Source organism: Mastigoproctus giganteus, chromosome 13, assembly GCF_048544385.1.
Source record: "Mastigoproctus giganteus isolate SK-2022 chromosome 13, ASM4854438v1, whole genome shotgun sequence".
Taxonomy (NCBI): Eukaryota; Metazoa; Arthropoda; class Arachnida; order Uropygi; family Thelyphonidae; genus Mastigoproctus; species Mastigoproctus giganteus.
In genome coordinates, this window is record NC_143587.1 from 114386563 (window position 1) to 114411597 (window position 25035).

General features: G+C 37.9%; 1 protein-coding gene across 2 annotated transcripts in view; it reads left to right on the forward strand.

Annotated features, from left to right (window-relative positions):
* LOC150076375 (protein kinase C, brain isozyme-like) overlaps positions 1–25035 on the forward strand; it is an 847829-nt gene that overhangs the window by 463948 nt on the left and 358846 nt on the right. The window lies entirely within an intron of this gene.

The following is a 25035-nucleotide window of genomic DNA, read 5'->3' on the forward strand; positions in this document are numbered from 1 at the left end:
GGGGGGGGGCTCTAAAGGTGATATTTTTGTACACGTTGGCATTAATGACCTTAAGAGTAAGTGATCTGCAGATTTACTTAACAAGTACAAGTCAACATTGAAAAAAAGTCGTGAGTTACGATTAAATTTGAAATTGTTTACAATTCTACCCAGACACGATAGGAGGGAATATATGATGAGAGCCTTGTCAATCAATTCGGCCTAGAGAGAATGTGCCAGGCTCCTGGGGTAGAACTTTTTTCAGCGTGGTCTATGCTTGCTAACTGTAGAGACTGCTTCTACAGGGATGGGGTACACTTAAATAGAAAGGATGCAAGAATATTTGCTTATTCTATTAAGGCAGTGTCAGGTGGGTCGGAAACCTGCTAACTTGGGGGGATTCACAGACTTAAAGATTAACAGAAGCCGTAGGCAGAGGCGAAAGTGATTCTTGCACTATTTCTATTGTAATGCCCCAGGGGCTCATATCTGATGAGTATAGGCTTGGCAAAACCAGGGTCCTCAGCTGGATATCATCATCCTTCTCTTTCTTGGTGATTCCTTTCTACTTCTCTCTCTCTCTCTCAGGGTAAATTGAGAATTTTTTTTTTTTTTTTGGCAGGTGCAGCATAAGCCCCAGGCTTCCTTGCACCATATGGCTAATGATAATAATAATAAAAATAATAATGAGCAGCAGCCTACAGAGCAAGTTGCTAGGGATTTCAAGAGCTGCTGGTAGTCGCATGAAACAAGTAAATACATAGACTTACTTGCATGTACACCAGCTAGAAGTATAGTAAATAAATTTGATGAATTTGAATGTTGATCAAGACATCAAAGGGAGATATTGTTGGGAGATCTCAGAGACATGGCAATACACAGATATAAGCTGTGCAGAATTGAAATTTGGGGAGAACAATGTGTACAGAAAGGCTAGCCAGGGTAGGAAGGGAGGAGGGGTTATGCTGTTAAGAAACACATAAATCTATGGAAGTTCATCCAGTTGACATGGATGAACAGTGTAATGTTGAGTCAGTTTGGTGTGGCATAAACACTGGGAAAGGGAAAATGAGAGTAGGAGTGTGTTATAGGCCTGTTGACTCTGATGAGTACAATTAAAAGTTGTGCAGAGACATAGAGTGGGCGAGTAAATCAGAATGTCTTGTAATGGGAGATTTTAACTTTCCAGATATTGATTGAAACTTGTGGATTTATCAGTTGCATGCTAGCAAGACTTTTGTGGATTTATTGGAGGGTTGTTTTCTACAGCAACATGTTCAAGTGGCAACCAGACGGAGTAATACTGTTGATCTGATTATCAGCAGTGATTATTCATGCATTAAGAATTTGCAGATAAAGGAACAACTAGGTGACAGTGATCACAGTCTACTGATGTGGGATTTACTTAAAGATGTAACTACCATCAAGGGTAAAGGGAAGTGTTTTTGTTTTCATAAAGGTGACTACAGTGGTCTCAGACAGTTTTTAAATTCTCTACAGTGGGATCAACTGATGATGTTGCAAATGGTGAATTCTAAATGGGAAGCCTTCAGGGACTTAATCTTTGAATCTACTATGCTTTTCATACCAACTAAGAAATACTATTCAAGGTTCAGGCCTAAATGGATGTTAGATGAATTAATGAGGCTCGTGGCAGAGAAGAAAAATGCATGGGATGCATATAAATTATCAGGCAACACAGAAAATTATGGCAGATATAAGATTGTCTGTAATCAAGTCACAAAGGAGGTTAGGCAAGTGAAGGCAGAGTACGAAAAATCTTTGGCAAAGAATGCAAAGAAAAGCAGCAAAGAGTTCTTTACTTATGTAAACTCTAGAAGGATGGGGATGGATCAGATTGGTCCATAACATAGATGGTCCGACTATTGATGATCCTGTTCAAGTAGCTGATAAACTGAATGAGTAATTTGCATCTACATTCACACATGAGCGGAACGAAGGGAATGCCAGATGTTTAGCAAACTCTAACAGAGAGCTAAGTGATTTTGTAATAACTGAGAGCAAATTGGAGGAGAAATAGTTTAAGTTAAACATAAAAAATATGGCTAAGGGTAAGCATACCCTTAGCCATAATTCTGAGAATATTCCTATGGACTGGAGATATGCAAATGCATACCCAATTCACAAAGGGTGTGCTAAGGGTGACACAAATAATTATAGACCTGATAGGTTAACTTGTGTTCCGAGGAAAATAATGGAGTCACTGTTTAAAGAAGTGATACAGGATCACCTAGACAATACAGCAGCAATAGTTCAGACACAGCATGGGTTTGTTAAGGGGAAGTCTTGTCTGACCAATTTGATTGGATACTGTGACGTGGTCACAAAGGAACTGGATGCAGCAAATAATTTGGATTTTAGGAAAGCTTTTGATACTGTTGCACATGGAAGACTGCTGTACAAATTGGAGCAGTATGGCATTAAGGGCAATTTGCTGCCATGGATAAAGGGATGGTTGAGTGGGAGACGGCATAGAGTGGTAATAAATGGATACTGCTCTATGTGGTCTTGGGTGCCAAACGTATTTTGAGGCCAAGTGATATTCTTGTGATTTATAGAGTGCTTTCGATAAATGATTGAAGTTATTTCTTTTTAAGTTACTACATTTTTATCAACAGTCTTTCTTTAAAACCAGTTCTGTACTTGAAAGCCACGAGTTAGAACACTGAAAGGAAACGCACCTTTCTTTATTTTCTTCTATTTCTAGTTCTACTAATCAACTAACATTTCAACAGCTTGGCCTCTGAGTGGCACTGCTCCTGCATCCCCGTGGCAGGGCCAGTATCCCGGGGATAAAGTTATCCTCCAAGGCTAAATGGAGTAGCCACGGATTCAAACGAGTATCCACCTCTAGAGCCTTCAAGCTCTAGACCAGACACATCCACTGATAATGACTGTAATCAACCGAAAAGGCTCTGAAGGGAAGCTCAGTACAGTGATATGACAAGTTTTCTCGTAATACGCACCCTCTCCACCCAGCCTGTGGACAAAAATATCAACATTTGTAATCCAGAGATGTTTGCAATCCATTTAATCATTTTTGGTGTTCCAGCAATGGAACACCAAAAATGGTTAAATGATTTGCAATCCAGAAACCTCTTTATTGAAACAGCCAACTTTAAACATTCCGAGTGGCTGCTCAAAACAACTACATTCGGTGGGCTGCCAGTATCTATTACTCCACAGAACACCTTAAATTCCTCGAATGGGACCTACTTACAGTATCTGAACAAGAATTAGTTCAAGAACTGAGTAATCAAAAAGTAATCAGCGCCAAATGCATAATGACTAAAAAAAAATGGATACCTCGTCCCAACTAGATCCATCATTTTAACTTTCAGTACCCCAGGTTTGCCATCCTCAGGAAAAGCTGGTTATTCAAACTGCCGAATTTGGCCTTATTTTCCTAATCCCATTTGTTGTTTTAAGTGCCAGAAATATGGACATTCCCAACAGGCATGTAGAGGTAATGCCATATGACTTATTTGTGGTTCCAAGGAGCATACATAAGCAGACTGTTCAGCCTCAACTCTCATTTGCCCCACCTGCAAAGGAAATCACCCAGCCTTTTCTAAATTTTGCGAAATGTGGAAAAACAAAATTGAAAAATATAAAATAGAACATAAAGTGACATACCTGAGGCATGCAGACAAGTTATGTTGACCATGCCGTCATTCTTATGCATCTCACACTCAAAGCACCCATTCAACAGCAGCTCAAATAGAATAGCATTAGTAGAGGCATATGATGCAAGAAAGCAAGCTTATGCAGCATCAGGAAAAAAAAAAAAAAAAAACCTCGCTCCCAATTCACCCCTCCATTCGTTTCAAATACCTGGAACGAATGGAGGGTTCCTACTAACCAACTACCCTCTGGCTAAAAGCGAACTTCTGTACATCTATCCTACAACTGTCTTTCCTCAATTTGAATTTATGCCCACTCAGGTGATTATTCTGAGCAAGTCGAAGAATTCCATCAACATTGAGCATGCTCAAACCATTCAAGGTTTATACACCTCTATCAGATAACCTCGCCAGTGCCTAGTCTCCAGACACTGTAATCTGGAAAGCTTAAGCCTTTCTTCGTAAAAGCAACCCTTTGTTCTATTCACTAACCTTGTTGCCCTTCTCTGTATGCATTCCAACAGCTCTACATCCTTCTTAAAATGAGGCCACCAGAACTGTATACAGTACTCAAGGTGTGGCCTGACCAAGGTGATTATTCCCTTATACAAGGGGATAATCACCTCCTTATCCCTGCTAGAAAAATTCCTGTATATCATTGACAGGACAATGATATACAGGAAGCTACTCTTGCAGACCATGAGTTACTCTTGCAGACTGTCTGCACTACTCAGAAAATTTCATTTCTGCCTGCACAATTACCCCCAGGTCCTTTTCATTCTCTACCACTGTCAGTGTAGTACCACAGAGTTGATATATTACTCTGGGGTTATTGCTTCCCATATGTAGTACTTTACATCTCTAAATGTTAAACTTCATTTGCCACCTCTCAGCCCATCTTCTTAACTTTTCTATATCCTATTGCAGCAGCATATTGTCATTAGTGTCCTTAACAACTCTGCCAACATTTGTATCATCTGCAGACTTGAACATTAAGCTTAATATACTATCATCAATATCATTTATAAATACAGAAAACAATAATGGACCCAACATTGAACCCTGAGGAACTCCATTAATAACATTAGTCCACGATGAGCAGTGTTCATTGATTACCACTCTCTGTCTTGTCCCACTCAACCATCCCTTTATCCATAGCAGCAATTTGCCTCCAATGCCACACTGTTCCAATTTGTGCAGCAGTTTTCCATGTGCAACAGTATCAAAAGCCTTTCTAAGATCCAAGTATATAATATCAAAGTTATTCCCTGCATCCAGTTCCTTTGTGACCACATCATAGTATCCAATACAATTGGTCAGGCAAGACTTTCCCTTAACAAAACTGTGCTGTGTCCGAGCTATAACTGAAGTCTTGTCTAGATGTTCCTGCAGTCCTTCTTTAACCAGTGCCTCCATTAATTTTCCTGGAAGAGAAGTAAAACTAACACGTCTATAATTACTTGTGTCAGCCTTTGATCCTCCTTTGTGAATTGGGGTCACATTTGCACTTCTCCAGTCCATGGGTACCTCCCCTGAGTCCAAGGAAGCTCTCATAATTATGGTTAAGGGTTTGCTTACTTCCTTTTATGCCTCCTTTAATAAAACTAGATAAATCCCATCCACCCCGGTGCCTTTTTATGTTTATCTTCGACAATGTCCTGTCCACTTTCCTCTCAGTTATTACAAAATCATCTCACTCACTACTAGAGTTTAATTCAACTTTGGCATTCCCCTCCCTGAATAACTCCTCATGTGTGAATGTAGATGCAGAATACTCATTTTGTTTGTTATCCACCTGAGCAGTATCATCAACAGTTGAACCATCAATATCCAGTGGACCAATCTGATTCATCCCTTTCCTTCGAGAGTTTACATAGGTAAAGAACTCTTTGCTGTTTTTCTTTGCATCCTTTGCCAAAGATTTCTCATAATCTGCCTTTGCCTGCCTAATCTCCTTTTTGACTTGGTTACACACAAGCTTATATCTACATAGGCTTTCTTGTGACTTCTTAATTTATATGTATCCCATGCATTTTACTTTTCTGCCATAAGTCTCATTAGTTCATCTGACATCCAATTCGGCCTAAACCTCGAACAATATTTCTTAGTTGGTATGTAAAGCCTAGTAGCTTCCAGGATAAATTCTCTGAATGCCTCCCATTTAGAATTTGCTGTTGGTAACATCATCAGTTGGTCCCACTGTATAGAATTTAAATACTGTCTCAGACCACCGTAGTCACCTTTACTAAAGCAAAAACCATTCCCTTTACCCCTGATGATAGATACCTCTTTGAGTAAATCCACTTCAGCACACTGTGATCACTGCCACCTAGTGGTTCCTTTATTTGCAGATTCTTAATGCATGAAGAATCACTGCTGATAATAAGATCAAGAGTATTACTCCATCTAGTTGCCTTCCAAACATGCTGATGTAGAAAACAATCATCCAATAAATCCACAAAAGCCTTGCTAGTGTGTGAGCAACCAACCCACAAATTCCAGTCAATATCTGAAATTAAAATCTCCCATTATAAGACTCTCTGATTTACTGACCCACTCTATTTCCCTGTACAGTTTCTTATTATACTCATCAGAGTCATTAGGCTTATAACACACTCCTACTCTCAATTTTGATCTCCCAGTGATTATGTCACACCAAACTGACTCCGCACTGCACTGTCCAGTGATGTCTACTGGCTGCACTTCCTTGGATTTTATGTGTATCCTTAACTAATAGCATAACCCCCTCCTCCCCTCCTATCCGGTCGATCATTCCTGTACACATTGTACTCCCCAAATTGCAATTTTGCATTCCTTGTATTTGTGTGACACCATGTCTTTGATATCCCAACAATATCTGCCTTTGATGTTTTGAGGAACACCTCAAATTCATCAAATTTATTTTCCAAACTCCTAGCATTGGTGTATATGCAAGTATACATGGACCTGTTCGTATTCTTAGCTACCCTAACACAACCCATGTGTTTACTTGTACTGCAATGACTCCCAGCAATCTCTGAAATACCCTGCATCTTGTTTTCCAGGCTGCTGCTCATTCCGATAGAACAGTACAAGAATCACTCTCACCTCTGCCAGTGGCTACTGTTAATCTATTAGTCCTTGTATCCCTCCAAGCTAGCAGTTTTCCGACCCACCTAACACTGCCTTGATAGCGTCAGCAAATATTCTTGCACACTTTCTATTTAAGTGTATCCCATCTCTGTAGAAGCAGTCTCTCGTGTTAGCAAGTACAGACCAGGCTGAAAAAATTTTTACCTCTTGAGCCTTGCACAATCTTTTCAGGGCCAAATTAATCAACAAGGCTCTCATCATATACTCCCTCCTATAGTGTCTGGGCAGAAAACTTTCAAACACTTTTACCAAAACTTACAGACACTTTCAAATTTAAACCCTATTTCATGGCTTTTTTTCAACAGTGACCTGTATTTGTTAACTAGGGGGTATAGATGTATCAATACCCCCTAGCACATCTTTAGTTAACTCGGTTAAAACCACACTATCAAACTCTGGAAAGGACACACCTGAAAATAAAACCAGTGAAGCAACCAACACTCCGATTAGCATTCCTCCTGGTACTCTAACTGTCTTGCATGATAGTGAAAAATTGAAACCTAAAGACAGCAAGAAAACCATGAACAGTTATGGAAGTAGATGTACCCTCAGAGTATGAGGAACCCATACTAGAACTTCATGCGAATGATGCTATGGATACTCAACGACCCACCTTGTCAAAAAAAAAGAACAAGCAAAATGCTCCTCATACAAAAACAGTCAGAAGAATCATTCTTGGTTAAACCAAAATTAGGCACAACATTATACAATGGAATTTCAGAGGACTGGTCAGTCATTCTGATGACCTAAAGAATTTACTTGCTCATTTGAACCCCATAGGTGTATGCATACAGGAAACATACTTGTCACTGTATGTTTTACCAAAACTTTCAAATTATATCATCTACAGACAAGATAGGATCTCTGAGTCTCATGCCCGTAGAGGAGCAGCCATTCTTATTAATTCTAACACACTGTCCAAGCACATCCAATTACAAACCACTCTAGAAGCTGTGGCAGTTCGTATTGCAGTTGGTGTTTCAGTTACCCTTGTTTCCATTTATATATTACACCATCAATACCATTTCCCCATTCAGAACTGGACAACCTCATTAAACAACTCCCAACGCCAATTTGTCTTTTACGTTATTTTAATGGCCACCATCCATTGTGGGGATCCACTAAAATGGATGCAAGGGGCAAATTGATTGAAGAATTTTTGAAGAAAAATAATGATCTAAATTTACTAAACTCTGGTTCTCCCAATTATATCCACCTACCTACAGGATCTACTTCTGAAGTCAACTTATCAATCTGTTCACCATCCATCTTTCCATTCATGACATGATCAGTGTTAACCGATCCCTTTAATAGCAATCATTTTCTTATTATTTGCTCATTAGAAACTGAGGTAACTCCAAATCCTGATCAGCGATCAACTTGGAAGTTTAAAAAGGCTAATTGGGAAAGCTATCCTGCCCAAATATTTCTAGACGGGTCTTACATTGAAAAACTGGAATAGGGGTAGAATTTTTTTCAGCCTGGACTGTACTTGTTAACAGGAGAGATTGCTTCTACAGGGATGGGATACACTTAAATAGAAAGGGTGCAAGAATATTTGCTGATGCTATCGAGGCAGTGTTAGGTGGGTCGGAAAACTGCTAGCTTGGGGGGGAGACAAAGACTAATGGATTAACAGTAGCCACGGGCAGAGGTGAAAGAGATTCTTGCACTGCTTCTATTGGAATGAGCAGAAGCCTGAAAAACAAGATGCAGGATATTTCAGAGACTGCTGGAAGTCATTGCGGTACAAGTAAACACATGGGTTGTGTTAGGGTAGCTAAGAATAGAAACAGGTGCATGTATACTTGCGTGTACACTAATGCTAGGAGTTTAGTAAATAAATTTGATGAATTTGAGGTATTACTCAAAACATCAAAGGCAGATATTGTTGGGATATCAGAGACGTGGTGTCACACAGATATAAGGAATGCAGAACTGGAATTTGGGGAGTACAACGTCTACAGAAAGGATAGACAGGATAGGAAGGGAGGAGGGGTTATGCTATTAGTTAAAAAACACATAAAATCCAAGGAAGTGAAGCCAGTTGACATCGCTGGACAGTGCAGTGTTGAGTCAGTTTGGTGTGACATAAGCATAGGTAAATCAAAATTATGAGTAGGAGTGTGCTATAGGCCTAATGACTCTGATGAGTATAATAAGATACTGTACAGGGAAATAGAGTGGGCCAGTAAATCAGAGAGTCTTATAATGGGGGATTTTAATTTCCCAGATATTGACTGGAATTTGTGGGTTGGTCACTCACACACTAGCAAGGCTTTTGTGGATTTATTGGATGATTGTTTTCTACACCAGCATGTTCGGGAGGCAACTAGAGGGAGTAATACTCTTGATCTGATTATCAGTAGTGATTCTTCATGCATTAGGAATCTGCAGATAAATGAACCACTGGGTGGCAGTGATCACAGTGTGCTGAAGTGGGATTTACTCAAGGAGGTAACTACCATCAGAGGTAAAGGGAAGGGTTTTTGCTTTCGTAAAGGAGACTATGCTGGTCTGAGACAGTATTTAAATTCTATACAGTGGGACCAATTGATGATGTTACCAACAGCAAATTCAAAATGGGAAGCATTCAAGGAACTAATCTTGGAAGCTACCAGGCTTTACATACCAACCAAGAAATATTGTTCAAGGTTCAGGCCTAAATGGTTGTCAGATGAACTAATGAGACATATGGCAGAGAAGAAAAATGCATGGGATACATACAAATTAATGGGTGACGTGGAAGCCTATGATAGATATAAGTTGGTCTGTAACCAAGTCACAAAGGAGATTAGGCAGGCAAAGGCAGATTATGAGAAATCCTTGGCAAAGGATGCAAAGAAAAACAGAAAAGAGTTCTTTACCTATTTAAACTCAAGAAGGAAAGGGATGAATCAGATTGGTCCACTGGATGTTGATGGTTCAACAGTTGAGGATCCAGCTCAGGTGGCTAACAATCTAAACGAGTATTTTGCATCTACATTCACACATGAGGAGTTATTCAGGAAGGGGAATGTCGTAGGTGAAGTAAACATTGGCAGTGAGCTAGATGATTTTCTAATAACTGAGAGGAAAGTGGAGGAGAAATTGTTGAGGATAAACATAAAAAAGGCACCCGGGGTGGATGGGATCTATCCAGTTATATTAAAGGAGGCAGCAAAGGAAGTAAGCAAACCCCTAGCCATAATTATGAGAGCTTCTTTGGACTCAGGGGAGGTACCCATGGACTGGAGATGTGCAAATGTAACCCCAATTCACAAAGGAGGATCAAAGGCTGACACAAGTAATTATAGACCTGTTAGTTTAACTTCGGTTCCAGGAAAATTAATGGAGGCACTGGTTAAAGAAGCACTGCAGGATCATCTGGACAAGAATTCAGTTATAGCTCAGACACAGCATGGGTTTGTTAAGGGCAGGTCTTGTCTGACCAATTTGATTGGATACTATGATGTAGTCACAAAAGAACTGGATGCAGGGAATAACTTTGATATTATATATTTGGATCTTAGAAAGGCTTTTGATACTGTTGCGCATGGAAGACTGCTGCACAAATTGGAGAAGTGTGGCATTCGAGGCAAATTGCTGCTATGGATAAAGGGATGGTTGAGTGGCAGAAGACAGAGAGTGGTAATCAATGGACACTGCTCAACGTGGACTAATGTTATTAGTGGAGTTCCTCAGGGTTCAGTGTTGGGTCCATTGTTGTTTTCTGTATTTATAAATGATATTGATGATGGTGTATCAGGCTTAATGTCCAAGTTTGCAGACGATACAAAGGTTGGCAGGGTTGTTAAGGACACTACTGATACTATGCTGCTGCAACAGGATCTGGAAAGGTTGAGCAGATGGGCTGAGAGGTGGCAAATGAAGTTTAATATTGACAATTGTAAAGTACTACATATGGGAAACAGTAACCCCAGATCAACGTATCAACTCTGTGGTACTACGCTGACAGTGGTAGAGAATGAAAAGGACCTGGGGGTAATTGTGCAGGCAGATATGAAGTTCTCTGAGCAGTGCAGACGAGCTGCAAGAGTAGCTCATGGTGTCTTGTCAATGATATACAGGAATTTTTCTAGCAGGGACAGGGATGTGATTATTCCCTTGTATAAGGCATTGGTCAGGCCACACCTTGAGTACTGTATACAGGTCTGGAGGCCTCATTTCAAGAAGGATGTAGAGCTGCTGGAACGAGTACAGAGAAGGGCAACAAGATTAGTGAATGGAACAAAGGGTTGCTCTTACGAAGAAAGGCTTAAGTTCTGCAAATTACAGAGCCTGGAGACTAGGCATCGCCGAGGTGATCTGATAGAGGTGTACAAGGCTTTGAATGGCTTGAGCATGCTCAATGCCGATGGAATTCTTCCTCTTGCTCAGAATAATCACCTGAGAGGGCATAAATTCAAATTGAGGAAGGACGGATGTCGGATAGATGTGCGGAAATTCGCCTTTAGCCAGCGGGCAGTTGGTTTGTGGAATAGACTTCCATCGCTTGTTGTTGAAGTTGATAGCCTAAACAAATTTAAGGCTCAGCTGGACAGGTATTTCGAACGAATTGAGGGGTGAAATGGGAGTAGTGGTTGTTTTTTTTTTTTTTTTTTTTTTTTTTCTTTTTTTTTTGGCTGATGCTGAATAAGCTTGCTTTCTTGCATCATATGCCTCTACTAATGCTAATGCTAATGCTAATGCTAACTGTTAATTGATGATATAACCACTCACATGTCTTATAATGGGGGATTTTAACATCCCAGATATTGACTGGAACTTGTGGATTGGTCACTTGCACACTAGTAAGACTTTTGGGGATTTATTGGATGATTGTTTTCTGCAGCAGCATGTTCGAGAGGCAACCAAAGAGGGTAATACTCTTGATCTGGTAATCAGCAGTGACCATTCGTGTATTAAGAATTTGTAGATAAAGGAACCACTAGGTGGCAGTAATCACAGTGTACTGATGTGGGATTTACTTAAAGATATAATTACCATCAGAGGTAAAGGAAAGGGTTTTTGCTTCCGTAAAGGTGACTACAGTGGTCTCAGACAGTTTTTAAATTCTGTACTGTGGGATCAACTGATGATGTTACCAACAGCAAATTCTAAGTGTGAAGCATTCAAGGAATTAATCGTGGAAGCTACTAAAAGTTTCATACCTATTAAGAAATATTGTTCAAGGTTTAGGAGGCGCCTCCGTAGCCAGGTGGGAAGGAGCAGCAGTGCGTAGCACACGCTTCTTGATTAGACCGGGGTTCGAGCCCGTCACCACCAAATACGGAGGATTCGGAAAGGTCAAGGAATGACCACCGCATATCCTGGTGCAATATGGCCTTAGTTGCTAATGCTCCTAAAAACCAAACAACAACAACAACAACAAGGTTTAGGCCTTAATGTTTGTTAAATGAACTAATGAGACTCGTGGCAGAGAAGAAAATGCATGGGATGCATCTAAATTATCAGGCGACACAGAAGCATGGCAGATATAAGCTAGCCTGTAATCAAGTCACAAAGGAGGTTAGGCAGGCGAAGGCAGATTACGAGAAATCTTTGGCAAAGGATGCTAAGAAAACAGCAAGGATTTCTTTCCTTATATAAACTCTAAAAGGAAGGGGATGAATCTGATTGGTTCACTTGATATTGATGGTTCGACTGTTGATGATCCTGCTCAGATAGCAAGCAAACTGAATGAGTCTTTTGCATCTACATTTACACATGAATAGTTTTAAGGATTGAGAACGCTAGAAGGTTATCAAATTGTAGCAGGGTGCTTAATGATTTTGTAATAACTGAGAGTTAAAGTGGAGGAGAAATTGTTGAAGTTAAATATAAGAAAGGCACCTGGGGTGGATGGGATCTGTCCAGTTATATTAAAGGAGACGGCAAAGGAAGTACGTAAACCCTTAGCCATAATTATGAGAGCATTCTTGGACTCAGGGGAGGACTTGGACTCGACAGACTGGAGATGTGCAAATGTATCCCCAATTCACAAAGGGGGATCAAAGGATGACCAGTTAGTTTAACTTCTGTTCCGGGTAAAATAATGGAGTCACTGGTTAAAGATGCATTGGAGGATCATCTAGACAAGACTGCAGCAATAATTCATTCACAATAAACAATAATAAATAATTCACAGCAATAATACAGCATGGGCTTGTTAAGGGAAAGCCTTGTCTGACAAATTTGATTGCATATTATGATGTGGTTACAACGGAAATGGATGCAAAAAATAATTTTGATATCATATACTTGGATTTCAGGAAAGCTTTTGACGCTGTTGCACATGGAAAATTACTGTACAAATTGGAGCAGAATGGTATTAAGCATAAGTTGCTACAATGGATAAAAGGATGGTTGAGTGGGAGAAGACAGAGAGTGGTAATCAATGGGTGCTGCTCTTCGTGGACTAATGTTATTAGTGGAAGCCCACAGGGTTTGGTATTGGGTCCACTGTTGTTTTGTTTATTTATTAATGATATTGATGAAGGTATATCAGGCTTTAGTGTCGAAGTTACAGATGTTACAAAGATTGGCAGGATTGTTAATGACAGTAATGGCAGTATGCTACTGCAACAGGATCTGGAAAAATTGGGCAGATGGGATGAGAAGTGGGAACTGAAGTTTAACCTTGACAAATGCAAAGTACTGCCTATGGGCAGAACTAACCCCGGAGAAATCTACCAAAATGTGTGGTACTACACTTAAGCTGGTAGAAAGTTAAAATAGACCTGGGAGTAATTGTGTAGGCCGATATGAAGTTTTCTGAACAATACAGACAGGGATTTTGTCAATGATGTACAGGAATTTTGCTAGCAGAGAAAAGGAGGTGATTGTCCCTCTGTATAAGGCAATGGTCAGGCCATTCCTTGAGTACTGTGTACAGGTCTGGAGGCCTCATTTTAGGAAGGATTGAGATTTGCTTGAGTGTGTACAGAGAAGGGCAACAAGATTGGTGAGGGGTATAAAGGTATCCTCTTACCAAGAGAGGCTTAAGTTCTGCATATTTCAGTGGCTGGAAATTAGGCACCTGCAAGGTATAAGGCCTTGAATGGGTTGAGCTTGCTGATTTCTAATGAGATTTTTCCACTTTTTCAGATTACAAACCTAAAAGGGCATAAATTCAAATTGAGGAAGACAAATGTAGAATAGATGTGCAGAAATTTGCCTTTAGCCAGCGGGTAGTTAATTGCTGGAACAGACTTCCATCTGTCATTGTGGAAGTTGATATGTTAATAAATTTAAGGAGGAACTGGAGAAACATTTAGAGGGAATTGTTTTGTAAATTTTTTTTTTTTTTTTTGGCTAATGCTGCATAAACTCATACACTTGGTTTCTTGCATCACATGCCACTATTACTACTACTACTACCAATCAAATTCTAACTGCAGCCCACGCTTTTATTCCAAAATCCAAACCATATCACATTCACCAAAATCGTTGGTGGAATATGGATTGCCTTCATGCCAAATTGGAGAAAAACCGTGCTTGGAAAAATTTCTGCAAGTATCCTACCACCAGAAAACCTAATTACTTATAAAAGACTTAAAGCTATAGAGAAACAAATTATACGGAAAGCGAAACGTGATTTGTGGATTGCTTTTGCCTTGACCATCACAAAAGACACCGACACACGTATCATTTGAAGGAGAATACAGGCCCTAAATGGCAAATTTGTAAAGCTGCCCTCTCCAATACTTCATTGGAAAAGGAAAGACATGTCGTCTCCTGAAGAAGTTGCTAATGCATTAGCAGAATCGTTTGCCACAATTTCTTCCTCTGCTTCTTATGCATCCCCTTTCCAGTCCATCAAAGCAGATGCAGAACGATATAAAATCAACTTCTCCATGCACTGCTCATTCCTGTACAACCAAACTTTTACATTAATAGAATTCAAAGAATCATTAAGTAGATCATCAAACATTGCTGCAGGCCCAGATGGTATTCATTATATTATGATGAAGAGAATAATATATTTACTTGAGAAGGACTTGTGTACCTTGCTGATTTTATACAATCAGATTTTCTACGAAAATGCCTATCCTTCTTCCTGGCACCATTCTTTCATTATCTCCATGCCAAAACCAGGCAAAGATCCTTCCCTGGTTCAAAATTATAGACCTATATCTCTCACGAGCTGCTTGGAAAAAACTTTTGAAAGGATGGTACATTCAAGGCTCACTTGGATCTTGGAGTCACAGAATCTCCTGCCAGATCATCAGTATGGCTTTCGGAAAAATAGGTCAACCCTAGACATGCTCATTAAGGCCGAATCTCATATCCGCATTGCCTTTGTCAGAAAAGAACATCTCATTATGGTCAACTTAGATTTTGAAAAGGCATTTGACACTACCTGGCATCATGGTATCATTATGGATCTTTACCATCTGGCACTTAGAGGCCATTTGTCTCAAATACAGCCACTCCTCCAGTGGCAGATTTCTGCACAGGTGCACGAGGCTCCCGCCTGGGGCTTCTTAAATCAAGGAGGCTTCAAATCTCAGGTCTCAAAAAAAAAAAAAAAAAAATTGTTTCATTTTAAATTTTTACACTCATCTTTATTACCGCTACTGAATAAAACTATAATTTAATATGAGAAGTTAGTAAACTCTTATGTGAATATCCCTACATATTATATGAAATATCTATGCGAACTAAGTGAATCTGAGTAGAATACATATTATCATTAATGCTTAAATTAAACACTTTCAGTTTTTTCCTAGTGGAGGTAATTCCAGTAGGAAAAAACTGAAGTTTTTTCCTAGTGAAATTACCCTGTGGAGTGAAGAACCATGTGGCAATATTGCTCAAGAAACGATATTAGATTTGTTCGCGGAGGCAGTTCAAAACTATTCGCAACTAATTGGAAACCAATAAGCAAATGCAGTAGTCTTTTAAAGCCTCTGAAATGACTACTGTGCTGGCTCACATGTAATGGAGCATCATCTTTTTTAATAGCTTTCAGAACTAACATTTCACTCATGAATCTGTTACAAATTACTAGAGGTTTGGTGTGGTTGGGTTTTTGGTGTAGGAGTATTTTTGTTTTGTTATCAAGTAAGTATCTGTAATATCTTATGTATTGTTTATGTATTTATCAAAACTGAATTGTTTGACGAGGCGTGATATTTATAGCAAGTGATAATTGGGAATTAATTTTTTAATTCCCAGTTAATAAAATATGTATGAAAGAATTGCACAACCAAAATGATTAAAACCGCAACACCAAATCTAGAGCGCGTGCTATAGTAAAAATGTGCATGTAGAATGTACACTGTAGTGGTACCGAAAATATTTAGAGGGGGAACTCAAAATTGAATTGCACCTGGGGCCTCTCAAGTGCTAAATCCGCCACTGCACTCCCCGAGTAACATAAGGGTTGTGTTCCCTGGAACTCTACATAAGTCAGATTTCACGTAAATTGGAATTTCCCCCATGCTTGTGCAACACTTGCAACTGTGCTCGCTGATTTGATTGAATCAAAAAGAAATGTTTGATGAACATATGAATAGAATTATTTATTGTATTTATTCAATTTTTTTATCTCATGCTCAGGAAAAGTTACGAAAGCATACAATTTAAAAAATTTCAAAATTATAAAATTACAAAAAAAGAGAGGAGACAGGCATAACATCAGTAAGTTTTACCTCTCGAGCATCGTTTCCAGAATCGACGTCTTCAGCAAGGTCATCAATGATTAACCCATGGACATCAAGTGGCACAATGTTATTTAATCCCTTCCTTTTACTGTTAATGTAAGCATAGTTGTCTTTACTGTGTTTCTTTGCCAGAAATTTCTCATAATCTGCCTTAGCTTGCCAAACTCCTTTGTGACTTCATTACTGACTACAGCAATACCTCGCTTAGCACGGCTTCAAACAGCACTGGTTTCACTATAACACAGTTTTCAATTAAGTTTATGTCGAAAATTTACTGTACACATTAAAACTCATTCAATATCCTAGGCACATACTCTACATATATGCTGTGTTGTTGTAGCCTAGGTATGCATACATATATGCTGCAGTGCCAACTCTGTTTGTCTCAGATGCACATGTGCCAATAGCTCCCCCTCAGGCAGTCAGTGGTAATGTGCAACATATTCTTAATTCCATCCTGATGAGATGACATGATTGCTTTTCAAGCTTTTCATAATTTCACAACTTCATTTCATAATTTATTTTATTTAAAGGGGTTATTTAATTTATTTAAAGGGGTAACCCTTTAAATACGACCGAAAATATATTTGCATATTGGCTAGAAATCACTGGCAGCATGTTCATGTTTTGTCCCATTTGGCAAATGATTTCATTGGTTTTGAAACGCAAATTCAGACAATTATGAAAGACACTGTGAAGATCGGTAAAGACTTGGGATTCGAAACTTTGGACACTGCCATGTACGTAACTGCACTGGCTCACATGCAAATGACTTAGATGATGCAATTCTTGTTGAAATTGATGAGTAAACTGCATATGAAGAAAAGGAAAACAATTCTGAAGTGGCAACAAAAGAATTTTTAACAGAAGAATTGGACAAAGTTTTTTTGGGGATTGACATGACCTGTGAAGCGATTTTGAACATAGCATCAAGATATGGCATATTTTACAAGATGGGATTCGATGCTACAAAGACTTGTGTGCTGAGAAAACTTCACCAGACTGTTTTTATTTAAATATCTAAATAAACAGTAAAGCTTTTTTCTCATCTCTCATGATGTTTCTTTAATGAAATTTTTGTAATACTTTTTAATTCAAATACTTTTAATTGGCTATCAAGCACAAATTGTTTATAGATTTATTAAAATTTGTTTATAGACTTTTTCCCTGGTATGCATTCAATTAAAATCCATTATAATTATACCTCAATTAGCATGGTTTCACATAGCACGGAATAGTTTCGGTACCAATTATCAGTACTATGCGGGGTATTGCTGTAATTTGTATCTACCATAGGCTTCTGTGTTGGCTGATAATTTATATGTAATCCATGCACCTTTTTTTCCCTCTGCCATGTGTGTCAGTAGTTCATCTGACATCCATTTAGTTCTAAACCTTGAACTGTATTTCTTGGTAGGAAAAGCCTAGTAGCTTCTTTGATTACCTCCCTGAATACTTCCCATTTAGAATTTGCTGTTGGTAAAATGATCGGTTGGTCCCATTGCACAGATTTTAAAAACTGTCTGAGACCACTGTTTTTCATCTTTACAAAGACAAAAGCCTTTCCCTTTATCCTTGACAGTAGCTATGTCTTTAGTCTGTAGTTAGGTCACAAAAGGAGGTTAGGAAAGCTGAAGCAGATTATGTGACGTCTCTTGAAAGCAATGAAAAGATAGTTAGTAATAACCAAAAACATAAACAGCTAAACCCTTTTTACCAGAAAGAAGGGGATGAATCACATTTGTCCAGTAGATATGAATTAATGGTTTAACTGTTGATGATGAACCTGCTCATTTTTTATCTACATTTATACAGGAGGAATTTTTTATGGATGGAGAAGCCAGATACATGTACCAAATTGTAACAGGGAGCTGAATGATTTTTTGATAACTGAGAGGAAAGTGGAAGAGAAATTGTTGAATCTAAATGTGCAAAAGGTATAAATGCATTTGAGATGGACGGGAACTGTGTATATATTAATACGGAAGCCGTTTTCTTGAGACGGTCACTGCAAATGATAGGCCTAACCGATCAGGTTGAACCTGGTCTCAAATTGAAGATATATCTTCATAAGTGTGCAGTAAGATGATAAAATTTTAAAATTCCGAATAGTTTTATTTTACACGACGGGTGAGTTTTGTACTACAAATGAGAATAGTTTAGCATTCACTTCATAGATGGAGTCACAGGACGACGTTAACTGTTGCACAAACAGCTGTCTAAATTGAGGCATCTTTTTCTGATTAACCATTTGCAACTGTTTAACTGATTAACAAGTTTCACATTTGCACAATTGTGTCCTTTGTTCCAAAAAATAATAATAGGATAGCTAGAGAAAAACTCTGTTAGCAATTGCGAAATGTTTGCAATGGGTACAGCTAGCTGTAGCCATTGCGTGTGATAGGCCTAACCGATCAGGTGTCAAATTGAAGATATTTCTTCCTAGGCTTGCCGAAACATTGGAAAACATAAAAATTCTGAATAGTTTTATTTTACAGAATGGGCCAATTTTCTCTACTAGCACTGCCTACCTTAAAAGAAAGAACTAATTGTTAGGATTCAATTGCACTGCTCACACCGCTCACTATATCCCCATGTTATGCATGCAGACTCATACACTTATTGCTATTTATTACATTTAATATGTTTAGAACTCATCATTTTATCATTATCATTATCAACTTCGAGTGTATTTGTTTTTTGTTTTGAGGTTATTTAAGGTAAGTAATTTAAGGATTTAGAAGTATGTCACAGTCAGAATGCGGAAGATGTGTCCACCATGCTACTCTGACTAGTCGTGTTAACTGTACTTTGCAGCAAAGAAGAAACTTGCGTTTTCGTGTTTCTATAAATGTATTCAGGATTGGTCTGAAATGTGCATTTAAGGATCCGAAAGATTTATTATGCCACAGTATTGGCTTTCTTAGTGAAAGGTGTGTTCATTGTCAAGCTTTACATTTTAAGTGTGAAAAAGTTTGGGAATAATTTTTCTACATGTTAAAATGGTAAAGTTTCATTGCCGGAAACTGAAATGCTTACTTCCATAAGTCCTTTATATGCAGATGACAATTAATTGTCCAAAAATTGTGAAAATATCAAGCAATACAATAATGCTTTTTCTTTTGTTTCTTTCGGAGCAAATGTGAAACTGCCGCCCGGTCATGGTTTTCTTGAGACGGGCATTGTGAATGATGGACCTACCTGATCAGGCTGAAAGTGGTCTCAAATTGAAGATATTTCTTCCTAGGTGTGCAGAAAAATGGGAAAATATAAAAATTCTGAATAGTTTTATTTTATGGAACAGGACAGTTTTGTCTACTAATGCTGCCTACCTTAGCCCTGCTTCTGACTGGTCCTGTTGAACGTACCTTGTGGAAAAGAAATGTGTTTTCGTGCTGCTGCAAATGCATCCAGGATTGGTCTGAAATGTGCATTTAAGGATCTGAAAGATTTAATATGTCACAGTATTGGCTTACTTAGCAAAAGGCATGTTTATTGTCAAGCCTTACATTTTAAGTGTGAAAAAGTCGGGGATCATTTTATTTTATAAATAAATAAAAGTCAAGGGCAAACATTTTATAGAGTTGGAATTTCGCTTACTAACCCTGTATTTAGTCATGGCCAATTGTATGTAGCAATGTCTCGGGTCAGATCATTCCAGCATGCTAAGTTAAGGTTACAAAAGGGCACAAGAATATAAAAAAATGTTGTTTTCAAAGAAGTATTATAGAGACTGTACTACATTTTGTATGTATGAAATTATTACCAACGTGCACATTTTGAATAATTGGAAAGATGGTGAAATCAAATAAAATTTATAAGTTTCCTCAGATATAAGAAATGAGAAAGGATTCAATGCGTACTGGCTTACCAGCTCACAACAAAACATGGACTATATTTCTTTAGGACAGTTAGGGAAAAACTCTGCTACCAGTTGCAAAATTTTTGAAATGGGTACAGCTAGTACATTTATATGAAGCCAGGCAACAAACGAGGTCAGAAGGCCTTTAGCCATAATTATACGAGTATCTTTGGATTCAGCGGAGGTCCTTATGGACTGGAGATGTGCAAATGTATCCTCAATTCACAAAGGCGGATAATAGGATGGCACGATGAAATTAGAGACCTGTAAGTTTGACCTGTTCCAGGGAAAATAATGGAGTCGCTGATGAAAGAAGTAGTGTAGGAACATCTTGTCAGTAATTCTTTTATACTGCAGTCACAGCATGGATTTGTTAAGGGTTGGTCTTATTTGACCACTCTGATTGGATACTATGACGTGGTGACAGAAACTGGATGGAAAAAAAATTATTTTGTCATCCTATACTTAGATTTCAGAAAAGCTTTTTATACTATTATACATAAAAGACTGGAGTACCAATTTTAACAGTGTAGCATTAAGGGAAGTTACAGCAATGGATAAATGGGATGGTTGAGTGAGAGAAGATGGCAAATTGTTATCAATTGGCACTGCTCTTTTTGGACAAATGTTATTAGTGTAGTCCCTCAGGATTCATTGCTGGGCTCATCGATGTTTTCAATATTTATTATTAATGATATTGATGAAGGTGTATCAGGTCTAATTTCTAAGTTGACAAATAGTACAAAGGTTGGCAGAGTGGTTAATCACTAATCAAGTATTCTACTGGAACAAGATGTAGATAAATTAGGCAGATGGGCTGAGAAGTGGTATTTGAAGTTTATCATTGATAAATGCAAGGTACTGAATGGGGTGGAATTAACAGATCTTACAAACTGTGTGGTAACACATTCAGGTTAGTGGAGAATGAAAAGGACCCGGTAGTAATTTTGAATAAGAAATGAAGTTATCTGAGTCATATAGACAGGCTGCTAAGAAAACAGCTTATGGGGTTTTTTCAGTGATATACAGAAATTGCATCACTGTATATCAAAATTAGGGATAAAAGGTGAAGGTTTTTTTTTTTTTTTTTTTTTTTTCCTTCCTTTCTCTGATCTGTATAAACTTTCTCACTTGCATCACTTGTCACTACTAATACTAATATTGTATACCGATTCACACATCCAATATCACTATGCTGAACAGGAGGTACCATATTATGAATGTATTAATGTGCTTGACAACAGTTTGGTTATATGTTTATGCATTTCAAATAATGCTGTTGCATAAAAATATTAAGCAATAAAGTTCCTTTTTTTCCAGCGCTGTTGGGAATTCTGTGTTCTTCATTTATTGTATGCATAAATGCATAAACACAACAATCATGCAAAACTTTAATCATTTGTAGCAAAATTTTTTCCTATTGGTCATTTTGGAACTAATTTTGTTTATCATGTAATTCTCTTTCATATCCTCCAAAGACTCCATTGCCTTTCCTTCATTGCATTGTGCAAGCAGTGAATAGGAATACAGTCGATTCCGATTATTTGGGACACATCGGGACTAGTGCATTTTGGCCTGATTAAGCGGCTGCCCCAATTATCTGAAGTTTCACGTAAATAGGTAAAAATACAACGTACCCCCTCCTTTACAATTGGTTCACTGTACAATCAAATCACGTTACGACGGAGTCACCATTGTAACGTGATTTGATAGGTAGCATAGTAAAGTGCCGTTCACTATACGATGTGCAGTAAGCGCCGGTCATTGTGATCACGTTTGTGAATTAAATTTTAATTCTATTAAACGGCGATTCTAATTAGTGAAAATAGGAGGAATATTATCCACAGGCTATAAAAGCAAAGATGTATTAAGCACAAATTTACCCTTTATTACCTTACCAATTAAAAAATTAAATGATACTTGAAAATCGGAAGAATATATGTGATAATTGGAATAATTAATAATTAGTGTAATAAGTACATAAGAACTAGTTAACATTTCTGTTCACTGACATTTGTGGGTGGGGGTTAAAATTTAAAACAGTAAAAAGATAAGCAATCAATAACAAAGAACACGGCACATACAAATTACAAGTAACACGATATGCTCAAGTGAGAACGGAGTAATGAGTTACAAATCTTTAAAAATAGGAATGAAGAGAAGATCTGAAAATTAATTTTTTTATATGATTGAAGATTTCTTGGAAGTGTAAACACATTTCACCGTAATAACCCACAGAATTCCAGCTGTCAGTATTATCACAAATTCAATAAGATCGAGTTTACTCTCTGTTTATGATAGATTTCACTAACAGAAAAGCCCAATAAACAGGTGACTGATAATTGTTTTTATTATTTTATGGTTGTGATGTCCAGAATTTCGACCGAACCATGTGGTACCATCGGAGACAATCGTAGGGTAATCTCCAGTGCTGCAGTTTCCTGCCCCGATTAAATGGCATGCTGTCCCAATTAAGCGAAGTAAACCCTGGCTATTTTCTCAATTGGTTTCTGTTTTTTAAGATTTGCCCCAAATAAATGGCTGCCCCGATTAACCAGTGGCCCAAATAACCGGAATCCACTGTACTTTCATTTTAGTTTTCTGGTAATAGTTTTAAATGGGAAAGTGGAGTGAGCTGTTACAACAACATTTATTAATCCAAGTAGGTTTTCCCCCCTCCCCTTTAGCTGATACATATCCATGCTTCCTTGCATTGTTTTTCCAGTACTAATAATAAATGCAAATAGGCTTAATTGAAATAAATTGAATAACATGCCCGTAGACATAGTTCGTCCATTTATTAATATGTGTTAGGTATTAGTAGTGGAAAGTGATGCAAGAAAGCAAGCTTTTATAGCAGCAGTTCCCAAACTGGGGTTCACGGACCCCTTGGGGTTCATAGATCAGTTCCAGGGGGTTTGCGAATGACCCTCTAGAACTGGTCAATTATTTGTTGTATGCATAGCAAATTGGTGATTAATAAAGTTATTATATATTTATAATAACTTTATAAAGTTGAGTTGTTTTAAATATAAAACTTTGAATTTTCTTTTCAGAAAACCCAATATTCATACACACACACACACACACACACACACACACACACACACACACACACACACACACACACACACACACACACACACACACACACACACACACACACAGAGAAACACACAAGTATATAGGGGGTCCGTGAACTTTTTTTTCGTTTTTGAAGGGTTTCGTAGATCTCAATAGTTTGGGTACCACTGTTTTATAGCATCAGCCAAAAAAAAAAGAAAAAGAGCTTCTCATATCACCTGTCCATCCTCTCCAATAATTTGTCTAGTTCTTTCTTGAATTTATTTATGCTATCCACTTACACAACAACAGATGGAAGTTTGATCCAACAATCAACCATCCACTGGCTGAAGGCAAACTTTCTGCAACCGCCCTTCATCAGTTTTAATTAGCCTCTTCATGTGTGTGTTGTCTGAGCAAGAGGAGGTATCCCATGAGCACTGAGCTTGCTCAATCCATTAAAAGCCTTAAACACCTTAATCATATCACCTGATATGTACCTAGTCTCCAGACTTTAAAGATACTGTAGTTTGCAGAACTGAAGTCTTCCTTGGTAAGAGCACTTCTTTGTTTCTCTCACCAATCTCGTTGTCCTTGTCTGTTCCCATTCCAGCAGTTATACATCCTTCCAAAAATGAGACCTCCAGATCTGTAAGCAGTACTCAATGTGGTATGGCTATTGCCTTAAACACCTCCTTGTGTAGATTCAAGAAGGGGTTGCCATGTCTTGTGTTTCCAAGTTGTTAACACAATTTATAACAGATGTCTTGAAGAAAAAGGTTTATACATTTAGAATAAAAACTTGTGCTTGTTGGCATCATTTCTCTGATGATTAGGCATATGAACACCAAAGTTGAATAAATTTTCAAGAATTCTGATTGATAAGTTGATGAAACTGAATCATGTACATAAATAGATATAGTAATAACATAAATAGATACATTAACATAAGTATAGGAAGCAATATTACTGCATCAAACAAAAATGCTTATTTGTTTTTGCATGATGTTTTTCATGATTTTTTGTCACAATTTTTTAAAATTTTGATTCAAGTTTTGACAATCATTTCATCCTAATGTTGGACAATAAAGCAAGAATAAGAGCAAGTTAATATTAAAAAGCTTTATGTACAAAGTATTAATTTTTTCAAGACTTAAAAATTACAAAAACTCTCATTCCACAGAGTGAGAATTTGTGTAATTTTCTACCCTACCTGTAGCCACCTGCTTTCAGAAAATTCAGCCCTGTGCACATTCTGAGAATTTGCCACACACGCAAGCCCATGTGCTTCCAGAAACTCACTTGTGAAGGGTTAAAATACTTAAAATCACTTGAATATGAAACACATTGTAGCTTTAATACAATTCTGTTTTCCCTTCCTTAGCAATCAACTTTCTGGACATGATTTTTTTAAATGCATTAGTGAAAATTGATACTGGGAACCTTATGAACTGTATAACAGCATATCATGAGCCAGTATGCATAGGACAGTTAACAGATTATAGATCTGCTCATACTCTGAACACAAGAATAGCATTTTGTTGGGGCCAGAGCTTTATTTAAAAGATCATGGTTCCCTTTTATCAAGCAGGTTATAGAAGGGAACTCTCTGTTATTATTCCAGGTCTTTTGAGATATGGTTGTCCCTGTGCAGTCATTATCAAACTATAGGAGGAGTAATAGTGGACATAATTCTAGACAGGAT